This window comes from Rhinatrema bivittatum, chromosome 2, assembly GCF_901001135.1.
Source record: "Rhinatrema bivittatum chromosome 2, aRhiBiv1.1, whole genome shotgun sequence".
In the NCBI taxonomy this organism is placed as follows: domain Eukaryota; kingdom Metazoa; phylum Chordata; class Amphibia; order Gymnophiona; family Rhinatrematidae; genus Rhinatrema; species Rhinatrema bivittatum.
The window spans coordinates 286,620,672-286,634,537 of record NC_042616.1 but is presented as its reverse complement, the minus strand read 5'-3'; the positions used below and the strand labels follow the sequence as shown (position 1 = coordinate 286,634,537).

General features: G+C 43.5%; 1 protein-coding gene across 1 annotated transcript in view; it reads right to left on the bottom strand.

The window, feature by feature from the left end:
• The window catches only part of CNTNAP2 (contactin associated protein like 2), a 2,918,762-nt gene that overhangs the window by 914,515 nt on the left and 1,990,381 nt on the right, over nt 1–13,866 (bottom strand). The gene's annotated exons all lie outside the window — the stretch shown is intronic.

Genomic DNA, 13,866 nt, shown 5'->3' with positions numbered 1-13,866 from the left:
GGAGCGTCAATGTTCCTAATCCTATTGGATTTCTCTAGTGTGTTTGATTTGGTGCATCATATTTTGTTGGAATGCTACTGACATTTTTGATGGTTAGATCTACTGTTTTGATAAGGGAGGGGAGATCAGAGCTGCTTCAAATTATGTATGGGTTTCATCATGGTTCCCCCTGTCTCCCTTGTTATTCAATATCTTTCTGCACCCTTTTGGGATGCCTATATGTTCTTTAGGGGTGATGGGGTTCCTATATGCAGATGATGTACAATTGGGAGTACCAGCTGGTATTATGGACGAATTGAACAAAAAGATGAGGATAGTTGTAGATTGGCTGATAGACTGCTGATTCTGAATGGAGAAAAATAAGAGATTTTATTTGTTAATAGGCCTTTGATAAATGATCCCATTAGCTACAACTCTGGAGCTGAAGCTAACTCCGCAAAATAAAAAAAAGTTTGTGATTTATTTGCATGCAAAGCAGCTTTTTACTATTCTTGCATTATTAGGGGAAAAATAATGCATAGAATTGAAAATACCACTTGTTATCACTGTATTAAGGCATTTACCATATGGTAAATGCCTAACACAACTTACTAAATGACCTCATAAATTTGTATCTGAGGCAATGGAGAGTGAAGAGCTCACAAGGAGCATCAGTAGAAAAGTATAGATTTGAATCCAGATTTCTCTTTTTCTCAATCCACTGCGCTAATCATGCTTTTGGGCTGGCTTTCCACTTCTGAAATTCTCTTTTTCACCGTTTCTGGGACCCATATTATCTACCACTTCTGCCCTCATGACTGACAGACAACCAGCCCTATGTATCAGGCTTCCCTATATACAGTAAAAGGCCTAAGCCATGAAGAACAGAACATTGCGCATGCTTAGTTTTGTATATTATTATTTTTGTTGCGGCTTGGAACATTTAGCACATAGACAGTGTGCAGAGACTAGAGTCTTATGGATTAATGTGCATGCGAATGGTGTTCATGTTCTAATGAGGAACATTTTTAGCTCCCTTGAAAAAGATTTAAGTGCATCAGACGTTAAATGAAGTTTTACTCTGCACAGCAATATTTTTCAGCACAAGCATGCTACACATTTTTCAGCATTTTAATGCCCTGGCCTCCTAATCAAAAGATTATTCTCTATTTGCTTTGCGGTAGTTCTGGTACCCTTTTTTGGTGTCCTTAAACACAGGATGCCTCATTTTCATAGTCTTCTCTTTTTAACAAGATCTGGAATAAAGGTCATAAGCATGTGCAGTTTTAATTTCTAAACAAGAGAGCAACAAGGCTCTCAAGGCAATCATCTTCACAACTGTGCACCTTCTGAGGAAATATATCTTGGCCTAGAAGCAGTACATCGCAAGTACAAACCAGCTGCTATCTCTTTCGGGCCCATACAGTAAAAAACGCGGGAGAGCGGGCGAGCACACAGGACACTCTCCTGTGCACGCGATACAGTAAAATAATTTATTTAAATTAGGCCCGGTGGTAAAAAGAGGCACTAGGGACACTAGCGCGTCCCTAGCGCCTCTTTTTGGACAGGAGCGGCGGCTGTCAGCGGGTTTGACAGCTGACGCTCAATTTTGACGGGGTCGGTTCTCGAGCCCGCTGACAGCCACGGGCTCGGAAACCGGACGCTTGCAAAATTGAGTGTCCAGTTTTCGGCCCGACAGCCGCCGGCCCATTTTAAATTTTTTCTTCTTTTTTTTTATACTTTTTTTTACCCTTCGGGACCTCCGACTTAATATCGCTATGATATTAAGTCAGAGGGTGCACAGAAAAGCAGTTTTTACTGCTTTCCACTTCTGAAATTCTCTTTTTCACCGTTTCTGGGACCCATATTATCTACCACTTCTGCCCTCATGACTGACAGACAACCAGCCCTATGTATCAGGCTTCCCTATATACAGTAAAAGGCCTAAGCCATGAAGAACAGAACATTGCGCATGCTTAGTTTTGTATATTATTATTTTTGTTGCGGCTTGGAACATTTAGCACATAGACAGTGTGCAGAGACTGCACGCATCCCGCGCGCATACCTAATAGGGCCACCAACATGCATTTGCATGTTGAGGGTGCTATTAGGTGCCGCGGGTTGGACGCGCATTTTCCTCCCCTTACTGAACAAGGGGTAAGGGAAAACGTGCGTCCAAGAGCAGGTTAACAATGCGCTCCGTCGGAGCGCACTGTACTGTATCGGCCTGTTTGTTAGCTGCAGCCAGCTGTATTACTGTTTCCATTCTCTTTCAGGCATTGATCACTGCAGAGAGCATCATAGGAGGCCTGATTCTGACAAATTCACCAGTGTGTGAAAAATCACACTTGGTCGTATTCAGAGGTGCAGAGAATGTATCCATCTGCAATCAGAGTGCAAAAATAAAGCTGAATTGGAGCTGGCTAACAAATACCGATTCATATATACGGGCTTGAAGAGACTTATGAGGCTGACCTCTGATCTCAGTCATGCTGTACACTATTGGCTCTCTCCTCCCCTCACTCATTTTTCAGATACGCATCCCATTAAATGACATTATGCATGCATTTGGAAAAGGGCTGGAAGGAATCCACTGGGTATAACCGAACTGCACTTATGTTAGTGCTGAAGAAGAGTGTGAAGTCAGAAGTGACTGTCCATATGTGAAACAAATGGGATATGCTTTTCTTATTTTCTCCCTGAGGTTCATGCACATAAGTTATAGTAAATGAGCTGAAAACAGGGACTTTCAGACTTCCAGCATGCACAGACAGCACCTCTTTTTCTTGAAAGGTTTTCCTAGAAGCCACCACACACACACACACACATCTAATCTCCATGTATTTCTCCAAGAATTCAGCAAAATACATTTTTTTTAAATTATAACCTATATGAACATATTCCATGTATGCACTTTGGAGAGCCAAACACTCTAAGAACGAAGCTTAGACTTTTTTTTCTCCCCTCTGGGATCATATTGGTAAAGAATATACACACATTTTATGTCACCAGAAATAAACACAGGAAACAGCATGTAGCAAGTGTCAGAGGGTTATATGGAGATGTTCAACAAAACACATTTTAGCAATAATTATATGTTGCCGTGGTAAACTAGATACAGAATTGCAGTATTTAGTGTAGGTAGCTCTTTATAATAAGGAGCAAATAATGATTACTTCCTTTGATATTCATTGTAATAAAAATAATCAAGATAGATTCATTTAACATAAATGTGGGTGTGCTTAATACATGGTTCCAAGGGAACTTCATCATAATACTGCATTAATCAGTGTCTATTTCTCATGAAACATTGCTTAGGCTAACTTATAGGTTGAGATACCTTTGAAGAGGCCAACGAAAAAGATATTGTGGAGTATCAACTTTCATGATTACATAAGTCCCTTCTTCAGGTGACTAGCAGATGCCTGAGAGGATTTCTCATAGTAACACTCCAGATGTCAACAGATTAGGACCATTCATTCACTAACTTATAGCCCGCCAATCATAAATGCTCACTCTTGATGGATTACAAGCAATATAAAAAAAAAACCCAACATCTTACAGATAGAATTAACAAACATCCAGATTTTAAAACAGATGAAAAATGCTAATGAACAAGGTATATGCCAATGGTTTTCTAAAGTTTCATGAAGGACAGTCTACCTTAGATATCAGATTGTGAGCCCACTGAATGCAATCGCTCTGAAGTGCCTGAAAAGCAGAATCTAAATCAATTAAATAAATAAATAGATAGATAATCAGAAACATATATTTAAAAGTGATCTCAAAAGGCTTTTATAAAAAACAAGCCGTTAAGTCCGTAACAACGGGCTACATTAAAAAATGTTTTCAGTCCGTTTTCGGACACTGCACCCGTCTACACTTCTTTTCCCTCACTCCCCCTTCCCCTTCTCCTTCTCATTCACCTCAGTCACTTATCCTCCTCCCCCTTGGTCACTCACCCCCCCTTCCCCCCCTTCCCTCACCTGCCCCCACTCAAACTCCCTCCCCTCACTCTCACCTCCCCCTCACTCTCACCTCCCCCTCATTCTCCCTTCCCTCACTCTCCCTCATTCTCCCTTCCCTCACTCCCCCTCCCCTCACTCACCTCCCCCTCATTCTCCTCCCCTCACGCTCACCTCCCCCTCATTCTCCCTCCCCTCATTCTCACCTCCCCCCACGCTCACCTCCCCCTCATTCTCCCTCCCCTCATTCTCCCTCCCCTCATTCTCACCTCCCCCCTCATTCTCCCTCCCCTCACTCTCACCTCCCCCCTCATTCTCCCTCCCACTCCCTCCCCTTCCCTCACTCTCACCTCCCTCCTCACTCTCATCCCCACCCCCTTCCCTCTCCCTCTTGTGCTCTTCAGCGTGGCCCGCTCACGGAGACGGGAGGTCTCCGGGGATCCCTCCCTGGTGCGCACCTCAGCTGCTCCTTCCTACTGCTGCATTTCCTCCCGATATCGCCACCGCCGCTCTGCCCAGCCATTGTAGCTTGGCCGCCCAACACTGCCATATCCCCGCTGCTACGCCCGATATCACTGCCGCTCCGCTGCTGCTGCTCCTCCCAGCGCCATCTTAGCTCTGGCTCTGACCGACGTGCTCTCCCGCCCGCGCATGCGCAGTAGAGCTGCTCTCTACTGTGCATTTGCGGCACGTCGGTCAAGCTTCATTTGTCTAGATAGATAGCCCAGGTAATCTGCCTTGCTGCCCTTTCTGAAATTCTCTACCTAGGACATTTCTGATTTTCAAAGGGGCCAATTTAGCCTCCTAACTAAATAGATTCATTATTTTGGTTTGTAGTTTTGCCATGACAGGGGAAAACCAGCTATTACCAGCTGCAGAAAGCAATTGATTTCAGGGCCTGAACAATCTAATTGGATGAAATTAACTTAAAGTAACTTTGTTCAATTAACTTCAAGTTAGCTCTTTGTTTCTGGCACAGCACCTTTATTTTCTGCCTGATTTTGAGCTGTTTGGTTTGGAGCTGCCAGTCTCTGTGACTGTTTTTGTGCTCCTTACATACCTTGCATTATTTTTTACCTACTCTATTTTCTCCTTCTCTTCTACAGTCATGTACTATGCCACCCATTAAAACCCTGAAAGATCAAAGCTACACTTTGAGCAGCTGCATAAGAGTCAAACACAACTCCACTACTTCTTCATATCGACTGCAGGTTGTCTTCATTACCAGAGAAATATTTTGACGATATGGTAGTGTGATCTGTAAATGAATAACCCCCCACTGATTATGTGCTTGATCTATTTTGAAAAAAATAAACTAAGATTGCAGGAGCCACGACATTTTTATACATTAAAGGATCAATTTTCAAATGGGATTTCCTTTGGGAAGTGGGTGTTTACCTGTTGGGGGGGGGGGGGGGGGAGAACCTCCTTTGAAAATTGCCCTGGGTCCTCAGCGGGAGAAAAGAGGCAATGCAAATATGAGTGGGGATTTCATTTTGGGATCCCTGTGCCTGTTTCCTCATGCTTTACCCCATATTCTCTGCACTAGATGATCACATGGGGGAGAAGTCTTCCTGTGGCACAGCTCGGCCGGTGAATTTTTAAAGGGAAAAATCCACATGATTGTAAGCTTCTGGCTAGCACTGAAAATTACCCTCCAAGTATATCTCAAAGTCTCGATTTCAATGTTGTTTGTCATAGTCACATGGTAGAAGCACTGGACGGCCCATGCCATTTTTAAAGATGGCGCCGGCGGTCCAAAGGACTGGATCAACCTGGCTCTTCAGACCTCCGCCAAGAACCTTGCCCTTTGGTCTTTAAAAAGAAACTGAAAACCTGGCTCTTCAGACAGGCTTTTTCGGACAGATAACCTCCTCGCCCTTGCACTCACTCCCCCCATGAACCCGTCCAATGCTAAAGGTCCCAATGCACATTGTGGATCTCTCCCTCTTAACTTTCTCTCAACTCTCCCCCCTCTCCCCTCTCGACTTCCCTAGGCATAGGCCTCGTTTTCCATCTTATTATAATTAAAGTTACTTATTTTTGAATATTATGTTATCATATCTTCAACATTATATGTTAGTGATAATGTATTTTCTTATGTTGTTATTCAGGGGCGGTTTGGGGCGGGGCAGGGGGTGTGGCGCCGGCCAGGGGGCGTGGTCGAGGCCTCCGGACCAGCCCCCGGGTCGGGTGATGGCGCACCAGCAGCCCGCTGGTGCGCGCAGATTTACTCCTGCTTTCGGCAGGCGTAAATCTGCCAACAAAGGTAGGGGGGGTTTAGATAGGGCCGGGGGGGTGGGTTAGGTAGGGGAAGGGAGGGGAAGGGAGGGGAGGGGAAGGTGCAGGGGGGGGGGGTGGAAAGAAAGTTCCCTCCGAGGCCGCTCCGATTTCGGAGCGGCCTTGGAGGGAACAGGCAGCGTGCGCCGGGCTCGGCGCGTGCAAGTTGCACAAATGTGCACCCCCTTGCGCGCGCCGACCCCGGATTTTATAAGATACGCGCGTATCTTATAAAATCCAGCGTACTTTTGTTCGCGTAAATTTATAAAATCTACCCGTCTTTGTAACCAGGAAATAGTCTATTAAAAATCAACTGATGTTTCAACAGACTATTCCTTGGCAAATAGGCAGAGGTGATTCTAGTATAAAAAAAAAAAAAACCCCAAACAGCAGCATTTCAATAAACAAGGACAGGGTAATTCAGCTGCTTGGTATTTAAAGCGCTGCTACATTGCAAGCCTGTCATTTACAATACGGCACTGCAATCTGGAACAGTAATTTATCACAAGGATACTAATCTGTTTATATAAACTGCTTCCCTTAGAAAACTTTTCAAAGTTAAACTGTGCAGACTTCTCCGAGCGTGTATCTGCCCTGCATCTGTGCAAATGTGGGTGCAATGGCTTTGTGATGGAGGTAACTGTCCTCCAGAGACTAAACGAAGACAAATAAGCTCATTTGGCCTGTGACAGCACTGGACTTATGATGAGCTGGGATGTTCATGAGGAACGAGTTAGTATGCTATTCACGTTCGGCTCCTGGTTTCCCTTGTCATTGAAAATCAATTAATATGGTTTATGTTTACTTCCATAGAGAGGTCACAATGCAATGCTTTTTTTTTTTTTTTTAAATGTGATTTTCTGCCCTTTTATTATAAAACAAAAACCAAACACTATACCACCTATTCTTTAAACAAAGTGCTATAATGAAAAGCATTTTTAGGATCAGTTTGCTATTGAAACCTGTTCCTTTAATGGATTCATTTTGTATTTTAAAACTGTACGGTATCTGACTTGAAAATAAAGGATCATATCCAGATAGACATTCCAAGCTGTGCATGAGTGTTTTGCTCATGTATAAAAGCACCTTAGTTGGGTCAGGATTTCAGCCTAGATCAAACAGTATCAAACCAAGCTTTCAACAGTTTTTAGGAGGGAGCAGACACAACAGTGCCATGGCTGATATTCAGCCACCAGCAGTCTGGGTAAGTTATCCAGATATACTTGTCTGGGTAATTTAGATGGGATATTCAGTGGTGTGGCTGTGTTGCTGAATATACCTGGATAAATCTAAGTTATCTAGATAAGTTTATCTGGATAACATTAATACTGTCTTGTGGAATGACCAGACTTAACTGGATAACTTATCCTGAAAACTCTGGATACTGTAGTTATCCAGCTAAGTCAGCCCCAACCTGGAACTCCTCTGGAATAATGTACACTTTTCTGTCTAAGCCATTATCCAGATAAAACCTTAGGGCTGGATTCATCATTCTTCGCAGAATGATGAATCCAGTGAAAAAGGGGGCAGAGGGGCAAAGGTGGGGGGCAGGCCTGCAAAAGGCCGCAGCCGTTCGCACCATGGGGGTGCGGTGTGGCCGGCTGCAGCCTTTTGCATGAATAACACCACCAAGGTGGTGCTATTTGCTATGCTACCACCAGCGATAATGTCCCTCACATTATCGCTGACAGCGGTGCCAAGGCCATCTTCTCCCCTCCCCACCCCCTCCTTTCCAGCTTATTTGCATCGGGGTTTATCGTGTGCGTTAGGGCCTTATCGCATGTGATAAGGCCCAAACGCATGTGATAAATGCTTAGAACATAACCCTCTTAGCTGGATAAGTCAGATCCAGTAAACACCAAGGAAATTTAAAAAATCTCGAGATAAATGACGCATTGGAGATGCGTATACAAATTCTAAAAATTTTGTTAAATGGGAGGGGTTTATGAAAACGAAGGGTGTTTAACGTTGCGTGCAATAGCAATAAATATTACAAATCCGTGTGTGTGTGTGTGTGTGAGAGAGAGTAAGAGAGAGAGAGCCTCTAGAAAGGCACACATATTAGTCAACTATTTATACCACTGTAGGAGGGTCAAATAGGAACTCAAGGTGAGGTTTTGGTGGTGGTCTAGGGTTTGGAAGCCAGTTTTACATGCACAGTCAGAGGTACGAACAGCACAGTATACATCAGTGAAGATTTGATGTGATTTTGAATGAGGAAAGGTACACAAAGATGAGATTTGTACATTGTACTCTCTACCTAGCTTGATAGCAGCTAGAGTCCATCATGCTAGGGTGAGAGAACATAGTAGAAATTTAATCTTTTTGAGACTTTCCTCACTCCAAATGACGTCAAATTTTCACCAAAGTGTACTGTGCTGTTCATACGTCTCACTCTACATGCAAAACTGGCCCCTAAACCACCACTAACACCTCACCTCGCCCTATTAGGTGGCCCTCCTAAAATTTAAGTTTAAAAATAGACCAACATATGAGCCCTTGCTTATTAAAGAGCTCATCTAACAGGCTGTGCTGAGCGTTTCATGATGGAGACGGTTTGGTTATTGGAACAGGAAGAATTTCTGTGTTGTAGAGTGGAGGATACAGGGATAAATAAGGAAAGGGAGAAAGAGAGAGAGAGAGATTTGGTGGTGGTGGAGAGAAGAAAGAGACAAAGGAGGAGGCCAGAGAGGCACTGGGCCACAAGGACAGGATCGGCAGAGGGGAAAGAAAAGCAGCCTTAGCTTCATATTTTCAAAGAACATCCTATTGAACCAGCTTGCTTGTGGTCTGGGGCTTCCCTTGCCTCCTATTCTCCTTCCTCTGCCTCCTTCTCTCACACCTCCTCTGTCTCTTTCTTTCTCTCTATCTTTCTCTCCTCTCACTGTCTCATCTTTATATTGCTGCCTTCCTCCCATCTCTGGATCACCCACAGCTCTTCCTGCTCCAATATGCAAATTCCTTCTATCCCGAAATTCACAGTGTGCACTGTTAGATGGAAAATGTCTTAAGAATGCTAGATTTTTAGGAACCTTGTAATGCTACAAGGAAATAAGACTTATTTTTCAAGGAAACAATTGCCTGTGGGTCTGGGCATATTACAATAAAATGGTAGTCTACAAACATTTAGATTTGGCTCCCTTCTGGGTAAGTAATTTCATTAAGTCACTGTAGGCAAAATCTAGTTTTGTTTTGACCACTGGCTGAATAAATATGTCCCAGTGCCATACTCACCTGGGAAAGATAGAGCCAGACAGCACTCATGCATGCTAGCAGCACAGAGATTTAAAAAAAAAGTCATAAAAGCATACATTTCAGCTTTGGCTACCATTCTGATTCCAATCCCTGGGCCTATGAAAATGTCAAATGGTGTATTTCACAGTGTGAACATTTTACAAAGCACAGTAGGAGAATTATGAAATTATGCCAGGCCTGAATAGCAAAGGTAAGAAAATAAGGATTTCAACACTGGTGGCTGTCCTGCCAGGGAAGATCCATACAAAAAGTTGGATGCACCTAAAAGCATTTTTTTGCCTGCTGTAAATATGATACACAAATGCTTCCTTTTCCAGAAAATGTGTGTGTGTCTGCAGAGATAGTAGACCAATATATCATCAGGGAGCATAAACAATTGCATATTCACAGGAATCAGTTATTTTTAAAGAATTATTGATGCATCATAGGTATCAGACACAAGGTAGTTCCAAAAAGAATGCTGAGAGCCCTGAAAGAGACTCTTGATACACTGTGTGTAAAACGAAGAGCAAACACTCACTCAGATTCAAAGAAATGGTACATTGTGCGAGCAAAACAATGGCAGGAGTCTGCAAAAATGCACAGCAAAGAAGGATCACAGAAGAATCACCATTGAAAACTGTGGGAATAGTGGGCTGGTGGACAGCATGAAGTTGGTGAACAGTCAGCCTTTGGCACATGTATACATTCTGCAAAGACAATCACTATGCCGGCACTTGCAGACAAAATACTGTAAAGAAAAATGACTCAACACAGTAGATATGACAAACTAGGCAGCCGCTCTGACAATGAGATGCTGTCTATATATGAGATCCAAACAACAAGGGGAAACAATTCAACATTTTTTGTAAAATTTGCACTCACACCTCGCAATACAATAAGAAAACCATGGGCAATTGCCAAAGATTGACAGCCCAAGAGACAATGCTGGATCTGCAAATGTCATGGGCTTCAAAGGCTTTCATCCTTATACAAACTGGAGCTGCAAAATTAAAACCAAGCCAGTCTAAACTGAACTAAATGGTGGTACTGTCATCACCAATAAAGAAACGTTTGCTACAATCATAATATCAAAAGAAAGTATACCACCTGGAATTTTGAGTTGTACACTCCAAGCAGAAACCTCTACCATCAGCGTCAGTGAATATATGAATCTCAGATTTTAGCCATAATTTTAGCCACAAATCTCAAACCAGCCTGAATTGTTAAAGTGGACTTATACGCACATTAGGGATGTACAGAGGGATGCCATACATTGCATTCGGGATACGTATTCGTCGGGTGGCAGATACGTTGTATACGTCCATATGGCGTCCCGATACAGTTATATGTCTAATCCTATTCGTTACCCGGCTAAAATTAAATTTACTACAATCCCCCCACCCTCCTGACCACCCCAAGACTTACCAAAACTCCCTGGTGGTCCAGCGGGGGTCCGGGAGCACTCTCACACCCTCTGTACCAGTTCAAAATGGCGCCGATAGCCCTACCATGTCACAGGGGCTACCGGTGCCATTGGTCAGCCCCTGTCACATGGCCATCGGCGCCTTGTGCTCCTGCCATGTGACAGGGGCTGACCAATGGCGTCGGTAGCCCCTGTGACATGGTAAGGGCAAGGCTATCGGTGCCATTTTGGTTCCTGGCACCCGACGGCACGAGTGCAGGAGATCACTCCCGGACCCCCGCTGGACCCCCATGGACTTTTGGCCAGCTTGGGAGGGCCTCCTGACCCCCACAAGACTTGCCAAAAGTCCAGCGGGGGTCCGGGAGCAACCTCTTGCACTCGGGCCATATTGCCAGTATTCAAAATGGCGCTGGCGCTAGCCTTTGCCCTCACTATGTCACGGGGCTGACGGTCGGTCAGCCAGTCCCCCTACCAGGGACTTTCGGCAAGTTTTGGGGGGGGAGTCGGGATGGTGGGGGTTTGCAATTACCGTAATTACATTTGAATGGTTAGGGTGAGTTTGGGGGTTTTTTTTTTCGGGGCAGCTGAAAAAAATCAGCCTGAACCACAGGAAAATAAAATTTCCTATATATTTCCATTTTCATGAATGGATTCGGAGTCACCAGGGAAGAAGCAAGAGCAGATCATATAATTCTTTATATCTTGGTCTTCCAGCAGCAACACTTGGGCCATTTCAATTATTACAAAACTCAGCTGCCCCTCTTATTTCAGGAAACAAAAGCAGAAAGCCCTCCCCTCTACTAAACTTTCCCTTGTACATTTACAAGTCTAATTGCCAGGTTATATTGTATTGTTTGCAAGATTGTATATTGTTTATTTGCAAAATCCTGTACTATGTCAAATTGTTTATCTGCAAGGTACTGTTCCTACTTCAGTTAATCTTCTGTCATTTTTTTCAGTCTTTCCACTGGTTCAAAGTATCTTCTCGCTGTTTTCTCCCTCTCTGTTTCACCTTCCCCGTCCCTGTCTTTTGTATTTCTTTCAGTTATTTCCTTCACCTCCTGATGTTAGATGTCACTGTTGTTCCCCTGTATCTTTTGCCCTCCCCTCTTCTAAACTTTCCCTTGTACTTTTACAAGACTACTTGCCATGTTATAGTGTATTTTTTGCAAGATTGTATAGTATTTATTTGCAAGTTCCTGTACCAGTTTACATTGTTTTGCTGCAAGGTACTGTTTCTATTTTAGTTTACCTTCTGTCCTTTTTCAGTCTCTCCACCGGTTCAAAGAATATTCCCCGTTGTTTTCACCCCCTCTGCTCTACCCTCCCCATCCCTGTTTTTTGTATTTTCCTTCAGTTATATGTAAACCAATATGATGTACCCACGAATATCGGTATAGAAAAGCTGTTAAATAAATCTCTCCCATGTTTATTGATATACACTGGCTTCCCGAGGCTCAAAGTTGGCATGACAGTCTTTAAACTAGTAAATCCATTGATTCCCTTTAGTGTAGTGCTTCACTATGCATCTATTGTCCCACATGTTTGTTAAGAGGACTACTGGACATCCCATCCATTTGACAGGCATGCTTGGTAGAGACATGAGACGGCACTTTTTCCACTGCGACCCCTACATTTTGGAATTCCTTAGCTGAATTTTTGTGTTTGGTGGATTGTGTCAAGACATTTAAAACTACATTCAAAATGCTCCTACTTAAACAGGCTTATTTCTGATTTATTCTAGGATGTTTGATCTTAAAAAGTGGCACTTGAGATGGCATTATTAGCAAATTTGTTTGTCTAATTCTGTATTGTTTGTAATTTTTAACTGGTTCTTTATGAATGTTTTTATTGTACATCGCTTAGGGGTAGATTTTTAAAAAATACACGCGCGCAGTCATGTGCACGAGCTTCCCGGCGTGCACACATGGATGCGCAATTTTATAACATGTGTGCGCATGTTTTAAAATTAGGGGCAGCATGCACAAGGGGGGGGGGGGGTTTGAATTTGGCAACTTTTGCGTGGTGACACATCAGGCTTTCCCCAGTTCCCTCCTAGTCCACTCCAGTTAAGGAACTGACTGGAAGGGAACTTTCCTGCCCCCTACCCTAACCTCCCTTCCCCTTCCCTTCCCACCCTCTAAAACCCCCTTTTTTTTTACCCGTTAATCGGCAAGTTACTTCAGGGCCCAACCTGAAGTAACTTGCCCGTGCCAGCAGCAGTGCAAAGCTCATGGACAACAAGGAATGGCGCTGTCCTGGCCCACCCTGTTCTGCCCTCTGGCCCACCCCTCAGTCAGCTCCTTCACAGAGGCCTGGCTCTTGTGCGCATAACAGGGGTTACGCACGCTTCTTACCTCTTTTAAAATGCGCGCAGCGTATGCAAGGCCCGGCCACATGCATAACCCCCGATTTACGCACCGGGGGGGGGGGGGGGGGTGTTAAAATCCAGACATTATTGTATCATGAGTGCCGGTATATAAAAGCTCTAAATAAATAAATAAATAAATAAATAAAATAAATAATGTATAAAGGATTAAAACATTTTAAATAAAGGTAAAGATGACAACAATCCCAGAAAATCCCAGAGCTAGAGAAACCAATTCCAAATTCAACCAAACCAAATGGAGGAGTAAAATACATCTTTGGGCATCTTTGATGGTATCTTTGGGACTCTCGCAAACTTTCAGAAAGTAAGGGCAGTACATGCCTACACCTGTCTATGCAAAGCAACTATGATATATAACATGAGTTTGCTGTATAGAGTGTTACCAGTAACAATACACAGTCAGTAGGTTGTCAGTAGGGATCAGATCTAGAGAGCAGATTATTCCAGAAACATTGTGGGTCAGGATCCTGCATGGCTGGGGTTTGCCCAAGAAACGGACAGCTAGTAAAATGTTTCAGTGGAAGAGATCTAGACAGTCATTTAATGAATGCAAAGTGTTCTCTTAGGATATGAGTCTCAGCTATGCAATTCTA